At 41.7% G+C, this 25925-nt stretch overlaps 1 long non-coding RNA gene across 4 annotated transcripts; it reads left to right on the forward strand.

Moving 5' to 3' along the window:
- The first annotated feature begins 2875 nt into the window (after positions 1 to 2875).
- On the forward strand, positions 2876 to 17403 carry LOC144287822 (uncharacterized). Of its 4 annotated transcripts, XR_013355573.1 has the most exons (6): positions 2876 to 3434; positions 5133 to 5309; positions 5623 to 5732; positions 12492 to 12625; positions 16183 to 16291; positions 17038 to 17403. It is a non-coding gene; the product is annotated as an uncharacterized LOC144287822 (long non-coding RNA). The 4 variants fall into 4 exon arrangements; XR_013355572.1 differs by lacking the exons at positions 16183 to 16291; positions 17038 to 17403 and having other exon boundaries at positions 12492 to 14558; XR_013355574.1 differs by lacking the exons at positions 16183 to 16291; positions 17038 to 17403 and having other exon boundaries at positions 5626 to 5732; positions 12492 to 14558.
- Positions 17404 to 25925: the final 8522 nt, after the last annotated feature.

A 25925-nucleotide genomic window follows, 5' to 3' on the forward strand; every position in this document is an offset into this window, starting at 1 on the left:
GGCTCATGAAGTGGTATTCATGAGCCATCTGGAAGGGAAGAACTCATCCTTAGTAAACAACAGGGAAACCTTACTAATGAAGATATTTCAACAATCATGTTGCATAATACCAAACACAATAAGGAAATTGCCAATTATCCTGTATAACACATTGGCAATTGAATTTGGCATCACTGTGTAGAGCCAGCTATACAAATGTGACCACCACGTGCTTGATACCGTTGCCTATTAAGCTGAATTATCCTTCAAATCCACTCTGGGTCATAGTTGGTGGGAGGATCTTGTAGGATGTGACTTAGAGTTGATCATTATGGGGAGAAGGAACTTGAAGAACCAGACTGGCTTAGTAAAGAGAGATTTCTTCTCCCTAAGGTGCCAAGGGAGTTTTTGAGGCCAGCCAGTTCTCTTTTATCAGAGCCTGGCTAGACATGGCACCTGGACCATAGTAGAAGAATAATCAGTGTCAGTTGAAAGAATGAATGGATTTCATGCTGAGTATTAGTTGAACAAGTTGATCCTTGTTTCAAGCCAACAACTGTCACCTGCATCTCAACATCAAAAATTCAGATGGAGTTTAAACTTTTAGATCATTGATTGGAGACATGTATTTATGTATTATGTACTAAGTGTGCTATTTATACCAATTATTTCTCCCTGTTTTTTCTCTGCTTTAATGTAGAAAGCATCTATTACCGGCAGGACCCACCCCTAATATTTTCTGGCTCACAACAAGAGAACAAATGGAGGCCCACATATCATATATCTAAATAGGTAAAGCTAAAAATAGAGCTAACATAATGTTTAATAAAAACGTTTTATCCTCCCACCTTGAGAATCCTTCCGAATCACCTGGAAGGCCTGATTCACATTTAGAATTCTTGGATTCTCAGAGTTCTGGCTGAAATGAGAAAGTATGGGGATGGCCGGCCCACACCCACAGCCCACACCTGAAAAAGCCTCTTTTGCACAATAAGGACACCCCAGAGGGCACAGGCAGTTCTGTCCACCGCTGCCCCTCTTCACTGGCAAATAGGCCCTCCCAGGCCCAGGACTACTCCTACCACCAGTGCTGCCTGGTGATATAGACTTTTTTTTTTTTTTTTTTAAATGTAGACCTTTTGAGGATGGAGTCAGGCAACAGGTCCATGCAGGGCCTCCTTCAAGCGGGCTGGGGCCATGTGGGCAGGCCATTCCAGCATCCTCGCTGCCCTGAGTGGTCTAGATCAGTGCTTCTGGATCTTTAATGTGCATGAAATCCACTTGGGAGTCTTGCTAATGTGCTATATAGAGCAGAGGGCAGGGCCGAGAGCCTGCATTGCACAAGCTTCCAAATGCTGCGGATGCTCCTGGTGCGTGGACGGGCCGGGGTACTGAGCCCCTGAGCCGGTGGGCCCCGGAGAGCTGTGCCCCTTGGCTCTCAGACAGACACTCCATCGCCCGGGGACTGGCCAGGTCAGCGACACAGGCCGCCTGCCCTGATCTGAGGCTGGTTCGGGCCCCTGTTCACCCACGTTCCCATTGCATCAATGGGCTCTGTTCCCACAGTGCTGGCCCCGTCCTCCCCCAGCCTTGCCACGGCCACGTTTGATCTCCTACCCACTCTCCCCCAGTCGAGTTTCTCTTGGCTCCTTTCCCTGCACTGTTCCAGTCCTTCCCCCGCTTTTCTCTTACGCCACAAAACAAATGTAAAAATAACATTTCAAAAATATCGAAAAGTAATGCTGATGAAATCGTGTTTTTGTTTTCTCGGGACGGAAGCAGACAGAACCAACGACCACAGGCGCGGCCTCTCCAGGACCTGCTGTCGTGCGGTCACAAGGCCGGGTCTGCTCACCCGCCGCCTGAAATCAGGATTTCTAAACATGCACGACGGCTGAATTAGAGCAGGCTGGATTTCCCTACCGCATTCTTACTTTGACAAGGCTGCGAAAACTGCTATCTCACCATCTGAGGGAATCAAATAGGCTGCTAAAAATAGCCCCTGCAAGTTTGTGTGACAAACGGGAAACACCTCTCCCCATTCCTGCCTGTTGCTCTGATGAAGCTTAATCCTTAGACTTGTTTTCAAGTATTTGCAGTGGTTTGTGTTCTTTTCTTCTTCCCAGGCTGTTTTTCTCTATTTGCCTGGGTTATTTGAACAGGTGGCTTTGCACAACCTAATGCTAATGTGAGGCTTTTGTGGGCTTTGAGATGGCGCAGGGAGTCGTTTAGGGGGGGAAATGTTTCTTTCTTGCTAAGCGATTCACACCTGTTCAGATAACCACCCTGGATTAACCAGAAAGACACGCCAGAGCGGTCTTCGCGGGCTGGACTCTCGCTGGGCAGAGCAGGGCCCTGCTGACCGCGAGGCTGCACGAATCCCGCCTCCCGCATCCCGCGGCTCCTCTGCTCCGCACGTGACCGGCAGCCGCGCCGCCGTCGTGTGGCTGCGGATGGGGCGCCCCCCCCCCGCGCCCCGGCAGTGCCCGGACGTGAGTGGGCAGCAGGCATCCCGCTGCGGGGGCGTTGGGGAGCCCTCCCTGGACCCGGCCGGTGTCGCGGGGCAGCTGGGCGCTCGCGGCCTCTGGGGGCGGCCGCAGCACACCGAGGTCGCCGGTCCCTCCGCGCCCCGCCCCCCGCGGGAGCCCTGGCGGGCGATCACAGGCGGGCGGCCCGGGACGCTCGCGCGCTACCCGGGACGCTGGCCGCGGATCACAGGGGCCCGCCTGCCGCCTGGAACGCGATCACAGGCCGCGCCTCCGGGCCCCGCGGCGGGGCGGCCGCGGGCGCGTTCCCACGGGGAGATCCTGGGCTGGGCGAGGGCGAGGGCGAGGGCGAGGGCGCGGGCGAGGGCTCCCCCGGACCTCCCATGCCCGGCTCTGGGGCGAGGGCGAGGCCGGTGCTGCGCGGCCCCGAAGGCTGCGGGAGGCGCGCCCCGGTCACCCGGCCGGCGACAGCCCCCTGCTGGGGCGCGCTGCGGAGGGGCTTCTCCGAATGGTTTCCGAGGAGCCTGCACTCAGTTCCCCGGCCCCGAGAAAGGAAAGAGTGACGTGCGTGCGGAACAGGCAGGCGGGCAGGCGCGGATGCGGCTTAAAGGGATCCGACCCTGCCCACGAACCCCGCCGCGAGGAGGCCCCGTTGACACGACTGGCCCCACCCCCACCCGCAGGCCTGGACGCTGGGCGCAGGCTCTCCAGCTGCCTTCCCTGCCTGCCGCGTGCGTGTGAGTGTGCGTGTGCGTGTGCGTGTGTGTGTGTGTGTGTGTGTGTGTGTGCTGGGGCCCGTCAGGTCCGTTACCCCTACAGCAGGCACAGGAAAGCTGGCATCGGGTGTCTGAAGGTAGGGGTTTCCCATTCGATGGACAAAGGTCACCCGGGACTGTTGGGAGGTAATCACTGGATGCGATCCCCAAGCATTACCTGTAAACGAAACCAAATGGAACGTCTGCAACACAGGTAGTGCTATTTTTCACATTTACAGAGCGGATGGGACTAATTAAAGAATTATTTTAAAGTGCCACTGAATTCAGGGCAGCACGCCTCCAGGGGCATCTGCCCCATCAACAGAGCCCAGCGGTGCCACTGTAATTGCGTTGCTCGGTTTCACTGTGGTTACCTTCTTGGTGTCCAGCCACACCTCCCCCAGGGAGTGGAAGCCTCTTCTAGCTCGTGCTAGCTCTGGCCAAAGCCAATGGTTCACCCACCGGGCTACAGGTTAGAGGCACCTGGGAAGCTTCTCTGATGCCTCGCACGGCCTGTAACAATCCAATCGGAATCTCTGGAGTGTGGGTTGATTGTGAGTGGCGTTTGAGAATCACAGGGTGCAAACCTTTGGAGGACTCCCATCCCATTGTGTCCATTGACACAAGGATGGGGTCACAGGTGGGCAGCGGTGGCTGAGGCCTAAGCCAATGAGTGGATGATAAGGTGGGTGGCTAGGAGGAAATATGGGGAACCAGAAAAAACATCAGCAAAAACACAGAGTATGAAATGCACTGTATGCAAGAAATCGGAAGAGATTCAGAAGCCAGAACCACGGAGTGTACCTTATGGAAGGTGGTCGATGGTGAGGCTGAACCCGTGTTTAAGAGTTTACTATTAAGAATTCTAGCTAGCATAGCATATGAATTTATTTTACAGGAGGAAAGAGAGCAAAAATGATTTTTAAGCCTAAAATTTACATGACAGATTTGGTCCTTGGGAAGAGAATTTTGGTGTCGCTATGGAGTGGGGATCTAAATGGAGGGAGATGAGGGCCCGTGAACTAATCAGATGGGTGCAGTGGCTGGGGAAGAAATGTGTAGGGCTGGGGAGTTACAAGACATTCCAAAAACAACGGGTTCCCTTGCCACACAAAGGAATGTGATCTTGGTATAGAATTCTTCTCTTCTTCACAGAGGGTAATAATGTTTTCTAAGGCAGAGGCACAGAAGGAGGGACAGAAATTTTCCAAACTTTGTTAAATCTACAGGACAACATGAAAAATTATAACCCGTTAGCAGATCATACCAGGAGCTCAAAAAAAAATTACCAATTAAATGCAAGACATTTCATTTATATGCTTTGTAAAAGTGGATTTATTAAGGTAAACTTTATATAACATAAAATTCACCAATTTTAAATGTGTGGTTTCATGGGTTTTGAAATGTATGCAGTCATGTAACCAAGTCCATAATCAACACATTTAACATTTCCATCACCCCCAAAAGTTCTCTGTACCCCTTGGAAGTCAAGCCCCTTCATATACCTCTGGCTCTTGGAAACCACTGATCAGGTTTCTATCCCTACAGTGTTGCTTTTCTAGAATATCATACAAATGGAATCATACATTGGCCTTTGAACCTGGCTTCCTTCACTTAGCAGAATGCTTTTGAAAGGCACCCACGATATTGCACCTATTGGTAGCTAGTTCTTCCTTATGGCTGGGTAATATTCCACTGTATGGACCTGTCACCATCTGTTTAGTCATTCACCAGTTGATGGACGTCTGGGTTGTGTAGTGGGTTCAAGATACATCTGCATCCTATTCCCCAGAATCTGTGAAAACTACCTCACATGGCCAAAGATGTGAATGAAGTTAAGGATCAAGGGGAGGACTTTGTCCTGGGTTATCTGGGTGGGCTCTAAGTACCATCTCCTGTGTCCTCATGACAGAGAGGCAGAGGAAGTTTAGAGATAGACCTGTGGGAGAGACCAGAGAGAGACGCAGCCACAAGCCAGTGAATGCCAGTAGCCACCAGAAGCCAGAAGAGGAAAGATTCTCTGCTAGAGCCTCCAGAGGGACAGCAATCCTGTCTGCACCTTGATTTTGGACTTCTGGCCTCCAGATATGTAAGAGAAGAAAGTTCTGTCATGTTAAGCAATGCATGAGAATTCCAGCTTCTCCACATTCTCACCAACACCTAGTAGTGTCACTTTTTTTTTTAATACAAGTCTAGACTTGAGGTCTAGCATATAGTAATGTCAATTTTTAAAAATTTAGCCATTCTAATGGGCCTGTGGTAGTGTCTCATTTGGTTTTAATTTGCATGTTTTTCCTGGCTAGCGATGTTGAACATCTTTGCATCTATTTATTTCTTTGGTGAGAGATCTGTTCAACTCTTTTGCTCATTTTTTTGTTTTTGTTTTTTCGTTTGTTTTTAAGTAGGCTCCATGCCCAGTGTAGAGCCCAACACAGGCCTCGAACTCATTACCATGACATCAAGACCTGAGCCGAGATCAAGAGTCAGGCGTTTAACCGACTGAACCACCCAGGTGCCCGTCTTTTGCTTGATTTTTACTGAATTGTCTTTTTATTATAGATAATTTATATGCCTTTAATATACACTATACAGACAATAACATACACAGATACAACTTTATATTACTGAACAACTATATAACAAACTACGGAAAGAATAAAATAAACATCTTCCAGTCTATACTTTGTATTATATTATACTGAATAGACTTTTAATGAACTCTATTTTATGTCTCTTTATCGGGTATTAACATTTGGAACAATGGGACTGAGTCAGAACTTCCTATCGGGCGCAACATCAAGTCAATTCATTTATTTTGTTTTTGTTGGAGCACAGAGGGTGTTGTAGCAAAGGGAAGGAGAACACAAATTCCATGTTTTGCAATATTTGGGTATCTTTGCAATGGGCTGCTCCAAAAATCATTAATTATTTCATCTTGGAGAGCTCACCTTCCAGTTTTTCAAGATCCAGAGGCTTGAAATTAGTCACCTTCACTCTGAGCTGTTCAACTTCTTGTTCAGAGCCTGAAGATCGGCTTTTTGTTAAACAAAACAAAAACAAAAACAAGAAAAAAAAAAACAAAAAAAGAAAAAAAAAACCAAAACCAAAAAAACAAAACTGCCATCTCTCAGATGCATCTATGAGAAAAGTTTAGTGATATGAATGTTCTGACGTATAATGAGCATTGAATACTGTCACAAATATGTGCTGAGATTATCGGATTCCTACTAGGCTGCTTAATTATTGAATAGACAGCGTGCTGCAGTGAATAAGCAAAAGTGCCTGTAGACCCACAGGCATCATAATGTGCTTCAGGTGACCTTGCTTTCTGGTCTCCCCAGGTGTGTTGTGTCATTTTAAAAGGTAGATTATTGGGGTACCTGGGTGGCTTACTGGTTGAGTGTCTGCCTTTGGCTCAGGGTGAGATCCCGGGGTCATGGGATCTAGTCCCACACTGGGTTCCTGGTGAGGAGCCTGCTTCTTCCTCTGCCTATGTCTCTACCTCTCTCTCTCTCTCTCTCTCTGTGTGTGTGTGTGTGTCTCTCATGAATAAATATATAAAATCTTTAGAAAAATAAAAAAAATTAAAAATAAAGAGTGCACATCAGCACAGGTATGAAGTATGAACCCTACGCTTAAGTAGAGCTGTGCAGTCCTGGAGGGAGAAAAGCTGGTTCCATGCCCTCACCTTCCATGAATGGTCTGTACATGACCTCCTCAGATCCAAACAAAAAGGAACACTTGGGGATCCCCATCCAGGAGATGTGGCCCTCTCGAGGCCGTGTTGGTTGGCTGGCACTGTGGATCCTTTTCTGGGCTTCACCGGGACTTCCTGAAGGGAGGCCAAAGCAGCAGGTCGCTCTCTCTTCTCTTCCATTTCCCATCTTTAGGAACAGGAAAATCCCCACTGGTCACAAAAAAAGGCTGGAAAACCCCTGGTCTGGATAAATTTAAGGGCATTCATTTCAATCTTCTGATTCAGTTTTACATACCACATAACTCTCAATACAGGTGATATTTTGGTTAGAGAAGAGAGGGAGAGAAAAGGGAAAGAAATATAGAAATATTAATAAAGACATCAGAGAGATAAAAACAAAATGACTTTGCTCCATGGTTCTGTCTCCCCCTCCTCTTATCTCCCTTTTTCTGTGGGAGGCAGCACTCTAAGATGTTCCCCAAATTCCTGGCCCCTGGTGTAAACACATATTTTCCTAGTTAGTCAATGAAACACCAATCTAGGTATTGCTGTGAGGGGATTTTGCAGATGTAATTAATCCCAAATCAGTTGACTTTAAGGTAGGGAGATTAATAGGTTGGCCCGACCTCAGCGTCTGGAAGTCAGAAAGAGGAGAAGTCAGAAGAAATGGAGGCATGACACAGACGACCTGAGCCGAAGGCAGACGTTCAACCACTGAGCCACCCAGGTGCCCCAGTCTCTGTCTCTTTCTGTCTCTCATCTGTGTTTTTGTCAAGAACCCTTGCCTGGAAGATCAGAAGTTTTACAATTAGTTAAACCCTAAATTTGCTACCTTTTCGGAAATTGGTTTAAAAGGCTTAAAATCCACATTGTTATTTTGCGACTTTAGTTATGATTTGGGGGGCCTCCAATTTTGCCTTGTTATTAGGAGGACATAAAACCAAATTCCTCTCTCCATTCTTATTTTAGCTCTCCTTCCTGTCCACTAAATAGCCCTTAATGGCAAATTTATCAAAGTCTAGGATAATTTGATTTGGCTACTCAGTGGAACACAGCATATTATTTCAGCTACTGTGGAAAAGGACAAGTGGCCATGAAATGAGGGAAAGTGGCCTGTTTCCAGTGGCTAGCAAACCACGGAGAGGAAGTGCTACTTACTTTTACAAGCCACTTTGTAGGAACGCTTTTATGTGGGAAATAGTATGACAGAAAATCAAGTACAAGCTGTGACTTTGATTAAAACTATTTTAGCGTGGACACACCTGTTCTGTGACCATGAGCAAATTACTCAGATTTAGTTAACATTGGATTATAACCTTAATTTCTAGGGTTGTTGTGGTGATTAAATAAGATCATGTGTGGGTAGCCTGAGTGGCTCAGTGGTTGAGCATCTGCCTTTGGCTCAGGTCGTGATCCCCAAGTCCTGGGATCAAGTCCCCTATCAGGCTTTCCTTAGGGAGCCTGCTTCTCCCTCTGCCTGTGTCTCTGCCTCTCTGTCTGTGTCTCTCATGAATAAATAAATACAATCTTAAAAAAAATGTATAGCCTACAGTAGTTGCTCAATAAATGATAGATTGTCAAAGTTTAGACATTTTAAAGCTATTTATATATTGTCCTCAGCCTTATTAGCTCATCACCATCACTTTTGGAACTTGAAGGATCTGAACACTTTCTCAGATCTCCTGGATCTGAATCCCCAAGTGCGTGGCCCAGGCATCTTGACTTTTTAAGGGCTGCTCAGGTCAAAACCATTTTGTCGGTGGTGCTATTTATGGGCTAGCCCACCAGCACTACATTTTCTGATGAGACAGAGCTCTGTTGGCAAAAGGAGGAACTGGAAATGATTCTGATCCCAGGAGTTTAATTTTCTTTTTATACTGGGGTTGTTTGAGAGATAGTCATGATAAAAAAACCAGGTTTCATGGAAATATGGCTGATTCTAGGGCTGAGGCAGGGAATGTACAACATGAGCCTGGAGCATCTAGAAATAGCAAGAAAGTAAGGAAACGCTCAAAAACAAAGCAATGGGGCCATGTAGAAGAGACACAAGAGCCAACCTGGAGGAGCTCTCAATGGCCAAAACTGGAACAATTTGAATGATAATATAAATGTTGGATTTTAATCTAAAGTATAAAATAAATATCCAGGAATCTATATTGATATGAAAGAATAATTGAATGATTAATAGGGAGAAGAAGTAAATGTACTATACAGAAGAATCCCAGATAATTGATGTAGATATCGTCCCTTAAGGAGAGGGAGCTTAACTCTCCACTCCTTGAGTGTGGGCTGTGCTTAGTGATTAACTATAGTGGGGTGTCATGAATGGGTCCTGGAGCAGGAAAGGGACATTAGAAAAAAATGTTGATTCCTTAGTTGTGACAAGTGTACCATATGAAGGTAAGATTAAAATAGAGGGAACTGGGTCTGTGTCACTTTTCTGTAAGTCTAAAACAGTACTAAAGTAAAATATTTATTTAAAAGTCACCTGGTAATGAGAATAAATGTGTTCATCATATAAAGCCTGAGGCTATAAGAAACTATAGCTGCCATGAGAAAAATCGGGCCACGGTCAACTAAATTTTAGCATCAGTTTGATGTAAAATACAGACTATTTTTATTATTGTTTTATCAGAAGTTCTACCTTTTTAGAAACACAATCCAATTCAATATTTATCTTTATTTTACAGGAATTGGTTAGTTTTATCAATAAATACTTGTTAACTTTTACCATACATTACCCAGTTTCTGGGTTTTCATTGTTTCTGGCCTCACGCCTTCATCTTGGGTTGATTTTTCTTCTTCTTCTTCTTTCTTCTTCTTCTTTCTTCTTCGATTTTTATTTATTTATTCACGAGAGACACAGAGAGAGGCAGAGACATAGAGGGAGAAGCAGGCTCCCTGTGGGGAACCCGATGTGGGACTCGAACCCAGGACTCCGGGATCATGCCCTGAGCCAAGGCAGACACTCAACCACTGAGCCACCCAGGTATCCCTATTTTTCTTCTTGTAAAGTATTTTATGTATATTCTTTTATTGAGGATGCTGGGGTAGTGTTATTAACTGAGTGCATGTGTTCCTCCAGAATTCATTGAACCCCTAACTCCCAATGTGATGCTATCAGGAGGTGGGGCCACCTTTAGATGAGGGCTTGAGGAGTCCTCATGATGGGATTTAGTGTCCATATAAGAAGAGACCAGGGAATTTCCTGTCTCTTCCTGCTGTGTGAGTCCATGGCAGGAAGAGGTTCCATCTGCAAGCCAAGAAAGAGGGTACTTATCAGGAACTGAACCAGCTGGCTGCAGGGAGCCTGCTTCTCTCTCTGCTTGTGTCTCTGCCTCTCTCTCTCTCTCTCTCTCTCTGTGTGTGTGTGTGTGTGTCTCATGAATGAATAAATAAAATCTTAAAAAAGAAATTTTTTTTTTAAAGTAATCTCTATACTTAACCCGGGGCACAAACTCATGATCCCAAGATCAAGAGTCACGGGCTCTACCGACCAAGTCACCCAGGTGCCCCTCAGCTGGCATATTGATCTTGACCTTCCTAGCATCCAGAACTGTGAGAAATAAATGTTTTGTTTAAGCCACCCGGTTTATAGTAACTTGTTGTTGTAAACAAACGGATTTAGACAGGTAGTAAGCTTTCTTAGTTATTGTATATCTGCGGGAAAGAAAATTTTGCCCATCCCCTTCCCACCCCCACATCACCTCCACCAATGTTGATGATAATTCATCTAGGTATAAAATTATATATGGCAATTATTTCCCTTTATCATTTAGGAAATATTACTTCGTCATTGTCACCTGGCACCTAGTCTGCTTGGTGAGAAGTCCATGTTAAGTTTAATTGCTTTTATTTGTGAGTAATCTGCCTCTTCTTCATGATAACTTTTGTGATTTTTATTTTTGATGATATATCATTATGTTATGATATTTTAAATTTAATTTGCTATTGTTTTCATTATGAAAAGTGCCCTCCCTAATCCTCATTCCCTATTTCACCCATCTCCCCCACCCACCTCTCCTCTGGTAACCATCAGTTTGTTCTCTATAGTTAAGAGTCTGTTTCTTAGTTTGTCTGTTTCACTCTTTTTTTTCCCCTTTGCTTATTTGTTTGCTTCTTAAATTCCACATATGAGTGAAATCATATGGCATTTGTCTTTATCTGATTGACTTATTTCACTTAGCATTACACTTTCTAGCTCCATCCATGTTCTTGCAAATGGCAAGATTTCATTCTTTTTTATGGCTGAATAATATGCTAATATATTAATATATTGAGATATTAATAAGATATTATTAGATCTATTGATAGAATAATATGCTAATATATATCAATATATTAATATATTGATATATGTATATATATATCAATCACATCTTCTTTATCCATTCATCTATTGATAGATACTTAAGTTGTTTCCATAGTTTGACTACTGGAAATAATGATACAATAAATATAGGGCAGCATGTGTCCTTTTGAATTAGTCTTTTTAGATTTTTTGGTAAATACCCAGTAGGGCAAATACTGGATTGTAGGGTAGTTCTATTTTTAACTTTTTGAGGCAATTCCATACTGTTTTCCACAATGGTTGCACTAAGTTTGCATCCCAACAAAAGTGAGAGTGTTCCTTTTTCTCCACATCTTTACCAACACTTGTTTCTTGTGTTGTTGATTTTAGCCATTCTGACAGCTTTAATATAATATCTCATTGTAGTTTTGATTTGCACTTCCCTGATGATGAGTGATGTTGAGCATCCTTTTATGTGCCTGTTGTTCATCTGTGTGCCTTCTTTGGAGAAATGTCTGTTCATGTCTTCTGCCCATTTTTAATTGAATTATTTGATTTTTGAGTGTTGAGTTATATCCGTTCTTTATATATTTTGGATACTAACCCTTTATCAGATAGGTCTTTTGCAAATATCTTCTCCCATTCAGCAGGTTGCCTTTTAGTTTTCATTGTTTCCTTTGCTGTGTAGAAACTTTTTATTTTGATGTAGTTCCAACAGTTTATTTTTGCTTTTATTTCTCTTGGCCGGGATCCTTGGGTGGCGCAGCGGTTTGGCGCCTGCCTTTGGCCCAGGGCGCGATCCTGGAGACCTGGGATCGAATCCCAAGTTGGGCTCTCGGTGCATGGAGCCTGCTTCTCCCTCTGCCTGTGTCTCTGCCTCTCTCTCTCTCTCTCTCTGTGTGGCTATCATAAATAAATAAAAAAAAAACACGATTATTTCTCTTGGCCTCAGGAGACATATCTAGAAAAATGTTGCTATGGCTCATGTCAGAGAAAAATAACTGCCCATGCTCTCTTCATGGATTTTTGTGGTTTCAGGTCTCACATTTACATCTTTAATCCATTTTGAGTTTATTTTTCTGTATGGTGAAATAAAATGGCCCAGTTTCATGTTATGAAATTTTAAAATGTGGATTCAAGTCAGTTGAAGTTAAAGTCACAGTGAGCAGTCTTCACAGTAGACCAACCACATCTTAAGATCTGTGAATGATTTTGATATCTGTGGTGGGGATTTTCCATTTGACACTTTCATTTTCATCCATTCTCTCTTCTTCTCTGTCCAGCTTGGAAAGAAGCACACTTGGGCTGCCTTGAGAGCTGACCGATGGAAGACATCATCTGGAGACAGAGGGACCAGAAAGGCAGGAAATGGAGGAATAGCTTCCTTTTCCTGACCTTCTTCAGGGAAGCATGTGTGGTAGTACCTGTGTCCCCCCATGATGATAGCTCTTCTTACCCACTCCAGCTCCACTGGGTGCAGACACTACCTCCTCCCTTGTACCAGCCATGTGATTGTGACAGCTTTCCATTGTCATGGGATTGCCCAATGCCAGCATCTTTGTAGAATCTGCCTTTCTTATCATGGGGATATGGTGGGCTGGAAGCAAAGATTTTCTCCACCACCACAACCACCCCACTCCCTCATAGCTTTAAAAATGTAAGATATATATATATATATTTTCATTAGTTCATTCATTTGCTCACTCATTCATTCATGAGCATGGTGCAAGGCACTGCTACAGACTCAGGGACAGACATAAAGCATGTCACACAGGCCCCATATATCTTATCCTCTTCTGTCTATCTTGTCACTCCCTTCATACTAGCCAGTGTCCTGGTAACAGCATGGTGTCTGTTGTCTTCTTACCTTACTTTACTGATGATCCTTAACTGACACTTCTTATCTTAATGCTGTGCCTCCTTCTTTATTTAGTCAATTCTTTATAGCTTTCAAAATTCATTTAAGCAATATTTCTTCCTGGAAGCCTTCACTGATTCTCTGGTCTTCCTCATATTTCCCTGTTTCATGATTATTCTCAGAGTACTAGGTATAAAATATACCAGATACTATGCTAGATGCCTTACATGGATTGTTTCATGAATCTTCAATACAACCACATGAAGGTGATATTATATCCCCACATCACAGATTAGGAAACAAAACCTGAGCTTATTTAATGCCAGGTTCAATTTCATAGAACCAGTAAGTAGTGGAGCTGGAATTCTAACCCAGGCAACATGACCTCGATGACCATTGTGTAAAACCTCTTCACATTTAGGAAAACTAACAATTTGTCACAAAATTTTTTTATACTTGTTTCCACCACACAGTTATAATCTAGAGACATTATTTTACTCATCCATGCTTTTCTGGTGACTACCACAGTGTTCAGGAGGGAATGAAATCCGTCTCAATCAAAAGTTGCAGAAAGACTCTGTATTCCCTAATGCTTATACTTGCTATGGAGAAATTTACAAGGTGGCGAGGGCTGGGAGTGGCTTACATTCCAGAACCAACCTTTAAAAAGTTACAAATGTGGACACCTGGGTGGTTCAGTGGGTTAAGCATCTGCTTTCAGCTCCAGTCATAATCTCAGGGTCCTGGGATAGAACCCCCCCTCCCCCCGCATTGGGCTTCGTGTTCAGTGGGGAGCCTGCTTCTTCTCTCTCTGCCTGGTGCTCCCCCTGCTTGTGCTCTCTGTCTGTTAAATAAATAAACAAACGAATGAATGAATGAATCTTTAAAATATAAAAGTTACAAATGCTAAAATATGCTCAAAGAACTTTCAACTTTTCCAATAAAACATTTTCTTTCCTTTGGATTTTTGCAGCAAAGCTAAAGTACATGAAATAATATAAGAAATGACCAGTGCTTATACCATTACTTTTACATCTTATTATCCCCAGAACCAGACATTGAACATTTAGATAATCATGTAACATTTAATGGAATAGTAATCATGGTGATAGAATGAATGATGGGAAGGTGGAGTTTTGGGATCCTGGGCATCTTCATGAGTCCTGTCTTACTGATAAAAGCCATTCTGGCACATTGGGGCCACATGGGTCTTTTGGAGTAGCCTCCTGTTTCTCATTCAAGGACAAGACATAGGTATATATGGACTTTTCTTATTATAATATATGAAGGATCTTTGGGTTACTCTAATTCTTTGTAGGGCATGGGTTTTAGTAGAATGTACACCTGGCTTTGAATTTCAGATCTACAGTTTACTAATGTGACTTTGAGCAAGTTACTTAGCTTCTGTGAGATACAATTTCCTCATCTGTAAACTAGAGATATCCCCTAAATCTGTGACTATCAACTATCTGGTATGCATTAATATGGCCAGTCAGCTATTAGAAAATAGTAAAACTTTTTTAAAAATAGTAAAAATCAGTTTATTATGAGTCTCTCTGTCTCAAGCCCTCTGTGCTTTCCCACCACCCAGCTGCCCTGATCTCTCCCATAAGACCCCCCCTTCTCCAGAAGCCCTCCTGACCCAGTAAATAAGGGGTTAGTGCTTGGCACAAGATGGATCTCTGGGATCCTGTTTCAAGTTGATGGGGGCCTTCCTACACTTGTTCTGATTCACAGGTGACTGTAAATATTTTGACTATCCTCCCACCTTCACAGGATTGTTGAGTAGATAAAATGTTTTGCCATTTATAAAGCTCTTTGTACAGTTCCTAGCTCTTAGTAAATACACAAGGCATGGCATTTATAGTGGAGGTCTATTTTCTATTGTGATCTGACATCCATTGCCTCTTCTTCTGGACAGACCATATTTTCACGTTTTCCATGCATAACCACCCAGGATAAGGGATAGCAATAGCATATGAACATGCCTGGCCAATCAGAACATTTCATCTCTCCTACCCACAATGATGCGCACAGAAATGGGGACACAACCCAAAGTGGGTTCAAGGAGTCATGCTTAGCTTATACTCCTTAGAGCAACACATGAAGAGGAATTTGGAGTGGTTGCCAAGTATTCTCTAGAGTCTCTTCCAACTCTAAGAATTTATGTTAGAGAATACCCAGCTAATGTTAATAAGAGTCTTATTCAACATTCAGAAATGAGAGACAGGCTGCAACCTGAGTAGTAGGAGTACCTGTTTCCAGCAAAGCCTATGTGCGATTCTGAATTTTTCAGGAACATTAATGCATTTCCCATTCCCTTTTTTGTTGTTGTTGTTTAAATAAATATAAGTGGGTATTTTGACATTCACTGAAAGAGTCATATAGTAGTGGCTTAAGATTATGATTATTTGGCAAACATAGAGTAAGTACCTACCCTGTGCCATTTTTCTGGTTTCTGTTTTCATCCTCTGTGAACCTTGGTTCTCTTCATCCACTCATCACATCTAGTGGCTGGCTTCATGGAAGATGAGGATGTTGATGCCTGTCCTTCGTGGATGCTTTCCTTCCTTTCAAGATTCCCAAAGAAAGATCTTCCTACTCTATTTTTTGTTACTTATTCAAGCTCCATCAATGAGTTAATGGTGTATCCTACATGGAGATTGTGAAGTCTCCTAAGGCAAAAGCCACATTTTATAAATATTTGTTGATCTCTGTAAGCAATGTGTTTCCCTCAAAAGAGTGAGTAATAGATGTTGGCTAACCCTCTTTAATGTCACGTAAAGTGGAGAAATACCCATCATTTGTGATCAAGTAAGACTGTAACTACACTGATTTGCCCAGTTGACCAGTGACTTCTGGGCACTTCGAGCCTGATGCTTTAACAGTCATTCAGAACGCTTTGTAGATATCTGATTCAGTAATAAATTTGGCCAAAATCACTCATCTCTGAAATGTCAGTTTCCTTGGCTTTTGGCCTTCCTAACAACTAAATCAGGTCAAGTAGGTAGCATTCCAGTTCTGCAATGGTCCAAATGACCCAAATCAACTGACTGTGGGAAATGTACTTATTATGTGACTAAATGGAAAATTATTATGTGTTCCCTTTTTTTCAGGCCACACCCTCTACCCATTGAGCATTTGAGGACAGAGTAATAATGCAGACTCTCTTGGCAAGCCTCTACTTGTACTTTCTGGAACTGTTCTTCCCAACCATTCAGATAGGTGAGAACTGCTCTCTCGGCACATCCAGAGGGGAAATATTTAAAAATGTCCCTGCTGAATCCTTTCTGGAAAAAATGAAGTTGCACAATTCTTTCAGAAAAGAGTGCCCTAGGGAGCTATTGTTTTTTAGGAGTCTACTCAAATTGCACTAGGGAATAACTTGTATGATTACCACACAGTATCCTCAGTCCATTTTTCTGTGCATCTAGGTAGAGAACAGATCCATGACTCATTCTTTATTCAGGAGCTTTGCATATTCCACAGAAGGGCCCCCTCAGGGAGTCTTCTGTTTGATAAGACCCCAACTCAGACATCTGATTTGATGGCAACTTATTCCTATCAGTTTAATATTCCGCAAAAGAGACTTCAGCTTGGAAAATACTCAGATTACTTGGCAACCACACCAAATTTCTTTTCCTATGTCTTCCTAACGTGTGTAGATCACACAGATAAAAGTAAATCTTAAGAGCAGTCTTGAGTAGCCCTTGGTTCTCTATGGAAAATATGCAAATAGACTCTTCTATCATACAAAAGAGCAAACCAGGGCAGCCCAGGTGGCTGAGCAGTTTAGAGCCACCTTCAGTCCAGGGCCTGGTCCTGGACACCTGGGATCGAGTCCCACATCAGGCTCCCTGCATGGAGCCTGCTTCTCCCTCTGCCTCTCATGAATAAATGAATAAAAATTTTTTTTTTTTAAAAAGAGCAAACCAAAAACATTACCCATAATAAGTTTTTTTTTTTTTCAGACAAATCTGAATACTGGCAATTTCTCAGCTGAAGTGTGTAAGGTGAGAAAAATCATAATGAAATATCAAGTAAAAAAGAACCCAATAGAGTCAGAGTTAAAAGCACGTGGGAACTGCACCGACAAATGCAGAACACAAAATAAGATATTCCACATGGACATTTGAAGTATATCAACATAGGTATCTAAATGCCTTAATTACTGTGTTCAAAGGAGCAAATACTAAGGTGTTACAATGGTCTCTCAAATATTTACTTTGGAGATAATTTTTCCATGCCAGCTTTTAACCTTAGGCAGTTTTTTTTAGAGGAAAAAAATCAGATGAAATCCACCCAGCCACTTCTAATTATGCAAAAGAAGAAAATAAGATGCCTTTCTTAATATAAAGAAGAAACATTGCAATTGACTCTGTGTTCCTTTGATGCAACTGATGTCTTTCATTCTGTCTTACTGTGTGAAGTTTTTGGTGATGGAGTTTTGATACGTAACTTTCTATATATAAAGGTCTACCAAATCTCTCTCTTGGGGTACCTGAGTGGCTCAGTTGGTTAAGCATCTGACTCTTGATCTCCGCTCAGGTCTTAATCTCAGGGTCATGAGTTCAAGACCCTTGTGGAGCCTACTTAAAAAGAAAAAAGAATCTCTCTCTTCAAGAAGCACCTTGGTGATGGTTGACTCAAAGACTCAGAGAAAGTCTGCAGATCTACAGAATAAGCTCATTCATCCATTATTCATTCATTCTTATATAGAGAACTTAAATTTTTAAAAAAGATTTACTTATTTATTCATGAGAGACACAGAGAGGCAGAGACATAGGCAGAGTGAGAAGCAGGCTCCCTGCTGGGAGCCTGATGTGGGACTCGATCCCAGGATCCCCAGATCACAACCTGAGCCAACAGCAGACACTCAACCACTGAGCCACTCAGGTGCACCTAGAACTTAAATTGATAAGCCAATGAGCTGATAATCTAAGTCACTCATCTTGTAGTTTCCAAAGACTTGGTGGATAAATGTAAAACAGGAATTGGGGAGTATTTGGGTAGCTCAGTTGGTTAAGTATCTGCCCTTGGCTTGGGTCATGGTCCCAGGGTCCTAGGATGGAGCCCCACATCAGGGTCCCTGCTCAGTGGGGAGTCTGCTTCTCCCTCTACCTCTGTACTCTCTCTCTCAAATAGATAGATAGATAGATAGATACATACATACATACATAAATAAATACATAAATAAATAAAATCATTAAAAAATAAAATAAAACAGGAATTGGGTTTTTATACTGGAAGATTTCAGGGTAACTTCTGATCACTGAATAGAACTGACCTATTTCAGAGTACTTCCAAAGAAAATGATAGACGGCATAGAAGACGGCACAGGTTTGGTAACGCACCCCAGCATTCCATAATGCTGGCTGTACAAGAGGTTACCTGAGGAGCTTTCAAAAAAGCTAGACAACCCTTCACCCCCACAGAATATGGCTTTAATGGTTCAAGGATGAACTGGGCATCAATCATTTCTAAAAAGCTCTCCTGTGAGAGTTCTGCTGTGTGGTCAGGATTTAGAACCACTGACCGAAGTACCATTTAGAACATTCAGTAATGGAGCAAAATTGGTAGATCTAATTCCAAGAATCCACTTACTAAAGACATTTCAATGGGACTTTCAGGATTTGGGATATGTTAAAATCTCTGTGGCAGAGAGCCACAGGGCACTATGGGAGGCAGGAAAGCCTAGGTTTGATGACTGGTTCTACCTCAAACTGCACTGCATTTCAACAAGATGCTTCCTTAAGCCTGTATTACCTGAAAAATACTTCACAGGGTTTTTTTTTGTTTTGTTTTGTTTTTTTGTTTTTTTAGGAAATCAAATAGTCAACATAGTATCTAGCCTGGAACCTAGATCTTAGCAAGTTTGGGAGGTTGAAAAATGATTGCCCCAAAAGATATCTATGTCCAATTCCTAGAATCTGCGAATGTTACCTAAAAAAAGGATCTTTTCTGATGTGATTCAGGACCTGGAGATGAGGTCATCCTGGATTATCGAGATATGCCCTACCTCTCATAAGGGAGGTAGAGGGAGGTTTGAGACAGATGCACAGACGAGAAGACACCCACGGGGAGAAGGCCATGTGAAGACAGAGGCAAGATTGGGGCAATGTGGTCACAAGCTAAGGAATACCATGGACTGCTCCAGCAACCAGAAAGAAGCAAGGGAAGTCATGGACCCGATCCTATCTGCAGAAGGAACCAACCCTAGCAAATGAATATGGTAGAAATTCAATGAATGCTGGCTCACTTCATGATCAGGACAGAACAAGAAGCTCTGGAAAAGAAGCATTTGGAATCATTTTCAAGTGGATGTCAAGCCCTTCTATGGAGAGTCTAAAGATTTTTCTAGAGCAGAATAAACACTCAAACACAGAGAAAAACAAACCAGGGGTGCCAGTAGTCCTTCTCTGGGCTTTCTTTCCCAGGGAGACCAGGATGGGCTTCAGAGGCATGACCCCCAGCAAAATACCTATGTGTGCCCACCGGAGGGGCTAAAGGCTGAGTATGCCAAGTGATGGCAAGGATGTGGAATCAGCAGAACTCTCACACACTGCTATGGGTACAGAAAATGGAAAACAGTATTTTTTTCTTCAAATGGCAAACATACACCTAACATGTTACCTAGCCATGCCACACCTAGGCATTTACCCAAGAGGAATGAAAACATATGTCCACACAAAGACTTGCACTGAATTTTCCTAGCAGCTTCATTGTAACACCCCCCCCCAATAGAAACAGATCCAAAGCCCATCAACAGGTGAATAAACAATGAAATACTGATCATTAATGAAAGGCATCAGTAAATGGTTTCTTTTAACATTGTGGATGAATATCAAAACCATTATTTTGAGTTTAATAAACCAGATACAAAAGAATATCTCCTGTATTATTCCACTGATAGAAATGTTTAGAAAATAAAAGACGTCTATAATGGCAGAATGCAGATGAATGGTTGCTCAGAGAAAGAAGGAGGGGTGTGGGGGGAGCCAGGAGGGATGGGAAGCAAAGAGGCACAAAGCAACTTTTGGAGTGATGGAAACATTAGTGCCTTCTTAGTGGTTGGGATTTCATGAGTCTACAAATTTGTTAAAACTCTTCAAAGTGTGTATTTTAAAAATGTGCAATTCGTTGCTTGTGAACTGTGTCTCAATAAAGTTGTTAGAAGGGAAATATTAGCATCCACCTCTGGGAGAGCAAGTAGGCCAATTGAAAGGCCATTGGGAATCCAACCCTTGATGCCTGAAAGGCATGATAGAAGAAAAGGTGTTCTGGATTCAGTGTAAGCAGAGGGACAGTGAAAGTTGACATGTTTTAGAATGTTCCATAATCACAATTTAAATGAATAACGGAGCAGTGTGAAGAAGCACAGGATTTTCCCATTTCAATTAGGCCCTCAAATTTCAGGGTCAGGAGGCTTCCTGTGTGTTGCTCAAGTCTGCTCCCTATTGCTTGGACAGGATGCTAGTGATGGATTTATCTTCTCTGGGGAAAATGCCCTCTACTGCTGCTGTGTTTTTGTTTGTTTGTTTTTGTTTTGTTTTTATTCATGAGAGACAGAGAGAGGCAGAGACATAGGCAGAGGGAGAAGCAGGCTCCCTGTAGGGAGTCTGATGGGGACTTGATTCCGGAACCTTAGGATCACGTTCTGAGCCAAAGGCAGATACTCAACCACTGAGCTACTCAGGCATCCACTGTTTCTGTTAAATATGCCTCTCTTCCAGGGCTCAGACTGACCTTGGGGTTGGGGAGCATTCGCCTGCCTCCTGGGCCTGGGTAAAAGAAAGGCCAGAGGATGACTACTAGTGTCCTCATGTTAATTTCTCGAGTGGATGGCTTGCCCTCTGTGCTCGGTGTTTATCCTGTTCCAGAAAACATCGTTAGACCCCCCGCAAGAGGACTTGGCCTTAGCTATCTTTAAACATAGAAGAACAGTTGTTTTCCACTTTAAAACAGGATATGCTTGGGGCGCCTGAGTGGCTCCATAGGTTGCACATGCCACTCTTGATTTTGGCTCAAGTCATGATCTCAGGGTCATTGGATCGAGTCCCGGTTAGGGCTCTGCTGTCAGCATGAAGTCTGCTTGAGGTTTCTCCCTCTCCTTCTCCCTCTGTTTCCCACCCCCCCCCAACACTCTCTCTCTCTCTTTATCCCTCAAATAAATAAATAGATCTTGAAAAAATAAATAGTGCTTATAAAGGAAGTTGAAAGTATTGGAAATTGGGAATAAAGGAAAATATCTCTTGCTAGCCTTACCATTCAAATATAGATACTTTCAATGTTTTTCCTCTCATATTTCTAGTTAAGGGTTTTTACAAAAACAATCATCATTATACTACACACACAGCTTTATTGCCTGCTTCTTTTATTGTTACCTTCTGGTGACTTTCCTGTGTATTACGCAAACTTCATAAATATTATCTTTAATGGCTGCATAATATTTCATGAGCAGATATGCCACTGTTAACCATGGCCCTGTTAGCAGAGAGTGTGAAAAACAATTAGATGGTGATTTCACACAGATTTCACTCAAGATATAAAAGGAAGAACCCTAATGGTGGGACCTCTTTGATGAGTAGGTCTCAGATTGCACTTCAAGCTGAGTTATTAGCTGGTGACCCTGAAAATGCGCCATTATTTCATTATGACCTCTCACTTGCCCAGCCATAAGTCATCCATCCATGGGGCTTTTAAAAGATTCCTTCCACCTTTAAGATCCTGGGATTCTCTGATCTACCCTACTAAACCAAAGTGCCTGATTTTGGCCATCCAGGTTTCTTACCCATCCATTCATTCTTCGTATTTTGTATTGATTTGACTTTAAGTCATCAGAGTTCACCTGAGCTCCATAGGCCTTCAATAAACATTCACTTCCACAGATCAAAACAGGAAGAAAAACAATTTATTTAAATTCCTTCATTTATAGACATAGTATTTTATTATTTTTTGATTGGAGTTCAATTTGCCAACATATAGCATAATACCCAGTGCTCATCCCATCAAATGCCTCTCTCAGTGCCCGTCACCCAGCCCAACCCCCCACCCACCTCCCTTTCCACTATCTCTTGTTCGTTTCCCAGTGTTAGGTGTCTCTCATGTTCTGTCATAAGTATTTTAAAAGATCTGACTTCCTTTCTACACATTCACTTAGGATAGTTTTTTTTTTTTTTTTTTTTTTTTTTTTACTTAGGATAGTTCTAATTCATTTCATGTCACACCATTGACAATGACCAAAATTAACACAACGAGTCTCAATTTCAACAGTGACATAGAAATCAGACAATGTATAAGACCAGGTGAACAAGGACATGGGAAAAAAACGCACATCTTATTAATATCTACAATTAAAATGAATCCTCAGGCTTGGAAAGGCTCCTCTGAGTTACATGGAGCTCACTGGATTCCTTCCATATGTAACAACTTTGAATTTGCAAGATTGTACACCTCCAAAAATAATGGAAGAGACTCCTGCCTGGCTGTCTGGAGCCTGATAAACAACTCCATTAATTAAAAGGTGCAAGTCATTAGCATATGTTACTACTATTACCATGTACTTCTCTTTAATATAACTTACATTTGCTTCATTATGCCCAGTTAACTTTGTGCTTCTTCTGAGCCTTTTTAAAAAAACCTACCAGTTTCTATTTTACATTTACTGAATAATATTGTTATAGAGTAAGGGTAATTTCTTTATTTCTATTTGAGGACAAATCCAATCTTAACAATTTAATTACCACTTATAGAAATTTAAGATGCACAGCAAATAATATTTCAAAAGCAAAAACATAAAAAAATAAAAAATAAAAAAAACAAAAGCAAAAACATTAGTTCTTAGAAATATAAAATCAGTGCATACAAAATGACTATTTAACCAGTATTCCCAAGTGATAGTGCTATATAGTGGTTAAAAACTTGACGTAGAATATCACATAGTGGCTAGAACAATAATACTAAAAAAGAATATAAGAAAATATAACAGACAAAATGATGGCATGTCCTTGATGGTCCTCCACAGAAAAAAATGAGGGATATAGGAAACAAAATAAAAATACAATTTCCCCAATTGTTTTATAATATTTAACAAAACATTTTGGCAAACTGTTTCCCTGAAATGGAATTAAATTTAGCATAAAAATACAATCACCTCATTTTCTTTTAGTCTTCATCTTGTTTTTTTTTTTTTAAGAAAGGTAGAAGCTTTAGAAAATTGAATTCATTAAATTACTATGAAAGTATATATACTTTCTTTCAATCCTGGAAATTATTTTAGGTTAGCAGAATCCTAAGAAGATCACCATTCATAATTTACATAAGTTCACCAAACTTTAAACAAGAGCCTTCTTAACTTTGCCAACCGAGTTTTACTTTATAAAGAAAATTACATTTGAGTTAGTTTAAATGATCAGAAACAGTGTAATCTATTGCTTTTTCAAGATGTTAAAAGAAAAAAATATTTTGGCTGCTCTGAGGGCTTGGAAATGTCTTTCTTTGCTACAAAAAGCACAGTATGTCTCATTCAACTATTGAAGATACCTTAGGGTAGGAATTCATTCAATCAGGAGAGCCATTGATCAATAAGAGAGTGGACAACCCATTCATTCAGTTCCTTCATTTAATATATGTATGAAGTGCTCCCTATGTGCCAGGCATAGGAGGAAAAATAGTAATTATCGATTCTTAGATCACAATCAGATGCTCCTGAAAAGTCACCATAAAGACTTCCTGGACACTCCCCTCTAAATTTTAATTCTCATAAATAATTTTAGCAATTGCTTTCACACATGTAACATATCCCTCCATATATGTCATCAGTAATTGTTTACAGAGAGCCTCCCATGTGCAAAGAGTTGGGGAATACTCATAGATAAACAAATTACCTACCATCAAAGTGCTTAACAGTTGGCAGGCAAGGGAGACAATGTTACTAATAACAACAGTCATGGAGGGTAAAAAGGGCTAAGTGTGTATGAGGATTTGCCAAAGCTCAGAGGAGGAAGAAATTACTTCTGTTTGGGGATTGGATTATAATTACTTGTTAGATTTTCTTTCTTCCCTGCTGTAGTGTAAGCTCTGTGAAATCAGGGCATGGGAGTGTCTGTCTTAGTTGAATCCTCAAGAATGAATGCATACCTGACACAGACTAGGTGTGCAAGAATATTTGTCTAATGAATAAATGACTTGGCATTTCACTTAGGTTGTAAAAGATTATGATTCAGTTAAATGGACAGGGGGGAGGTAGGGGGCATTCCTGATGAGGGAAGAGTGAACCGGAGGGGAAGCACAGGTGCACAGTACGGCTTTATCTTTCCAGGTTGAATTAGGGTAATTAACACGGGTGCCGCAATAGAAAAATCCTAACTCTCAAGGTCTTAATACAATCATGTTTTATTTCTCTCTCAGGTCAGCACTTATGTGGGTTGGGCGTCCTCCCTCCTTATTTTGTAGCTACACTATTTGGAATACATTCCTCCAAGGTTGTCACAGGAGGGGAAGAAAGGGATGGAGGAGCTACCCCAGGTCTGAACTGCCTTAGCCTTTGCACACAGTCAATTAGAACTAATCCTGTGGCCAATCTAAGCTCAAGGGAGGCTGGGCATATGGGGAAGGGCAGAGAATATTTAGTGAGCACTATCTCTCTGCCATGTAAGTCTGTGTTTATCTGCAAATTGCTTGTGTGTGTGTTTTCATTTATATAATTTTTATTTGTCCCCATTTCCTCTAGCCTTTTCCAAATCACAAGTTAAAACTCTTACTTTCTTTGTCACTCCCCATAGACTAAAGGTAAGTGCTGTATCCTGTCTAGCTGCTTAAAATGCTGCCGATAATAATGATTACATTCAAATCTCACATTGTACACATGAATAAACTGAATTTTGTTAATAAATACAAGAGATAGAGTCTCTATTATTATTTATTTGATTATAATGGATTTGAATTGGAAATTTGGCTAAAAGAGGTTTTCATTTTGAGCTAACCAAAAGGGACTTTTGCCTAATGTTTTATATCCAATCAGCCTTCTGTGCCTCAGTTTCCTGATCTGAGAAATGGGATTATGATACTCACTTGTAAGACTCTTTGTTTCCTTGGATAGCCCTAATGTTTTGATCAAGGCTGAATCGTACAATGACTAAATACTTGATTTTTATACATTACACATAAACATGCAAAACCATTTGCAGGATGATAGGAAATTCTATGAAAAAACATAGATAAATATATCAGATAGTTAGACTGTGTAGTGTATATCATGTGTGTGGTCTTTGACATATTCCTGTCATTTATTTCTTTAATTTTGTTTTTATTTCCTGTGGGGATGGAAAATGAGTTGGATTAGTCAGAGGAGTAGTCGGTGAATGTTTAAGTGAGAAGAAAAAAAAGGGGGGGCTTGGGTAAAGATTTCTCTGAAGTTTAAACTCAGAGAAAAATGGGACTACATCAAGCTGTATTCACTCTGGATTTGAATTAGGGATAGTTCAGCTGAGTATCAGAAAAAACATGGACAAATAAACAAAATCTCATATGAATTCTTTGAAAATGCTAGGGCTTTAGTGTTTGGACCTAGGGCAAATTTGTAGTTAAGAAGAAATTCTAGTGGCAGGCACCCCTAAAAAGGTAAGCCAGCAGAAAAGGCCCAAACAATTGATAGATTTGCTTCTCAGTGCCATGCATGGGAGTATTTGTCTCCTTCATCATTCTCCAACTTCAGAATGAATTCGAATTGCACAGACTTGGGGGTATCCCAACTCCAGGGATTCTGATTCTGGAGGTCTGGGGTGGGACCTGAGAATTGGCATTTCTGACACATGATACTGATGCTGGTGGTCTGAGGGCTAAACTTTGAGAACCATTG

Source organism: Canis aureus, chromosome 17 (genome assembly GCF_053574225.1).
Source record: "Canis aureus isolate CA01 chromosome 17, VMU_Caureus_v.1.0, whole genome shotgun sequence".
Classification (NCBI taxonomy): Eukaryota; Metazoa; Chordata; class Mammalia; order Carnivora; family Canidae; genus Canis; species Canis aureus.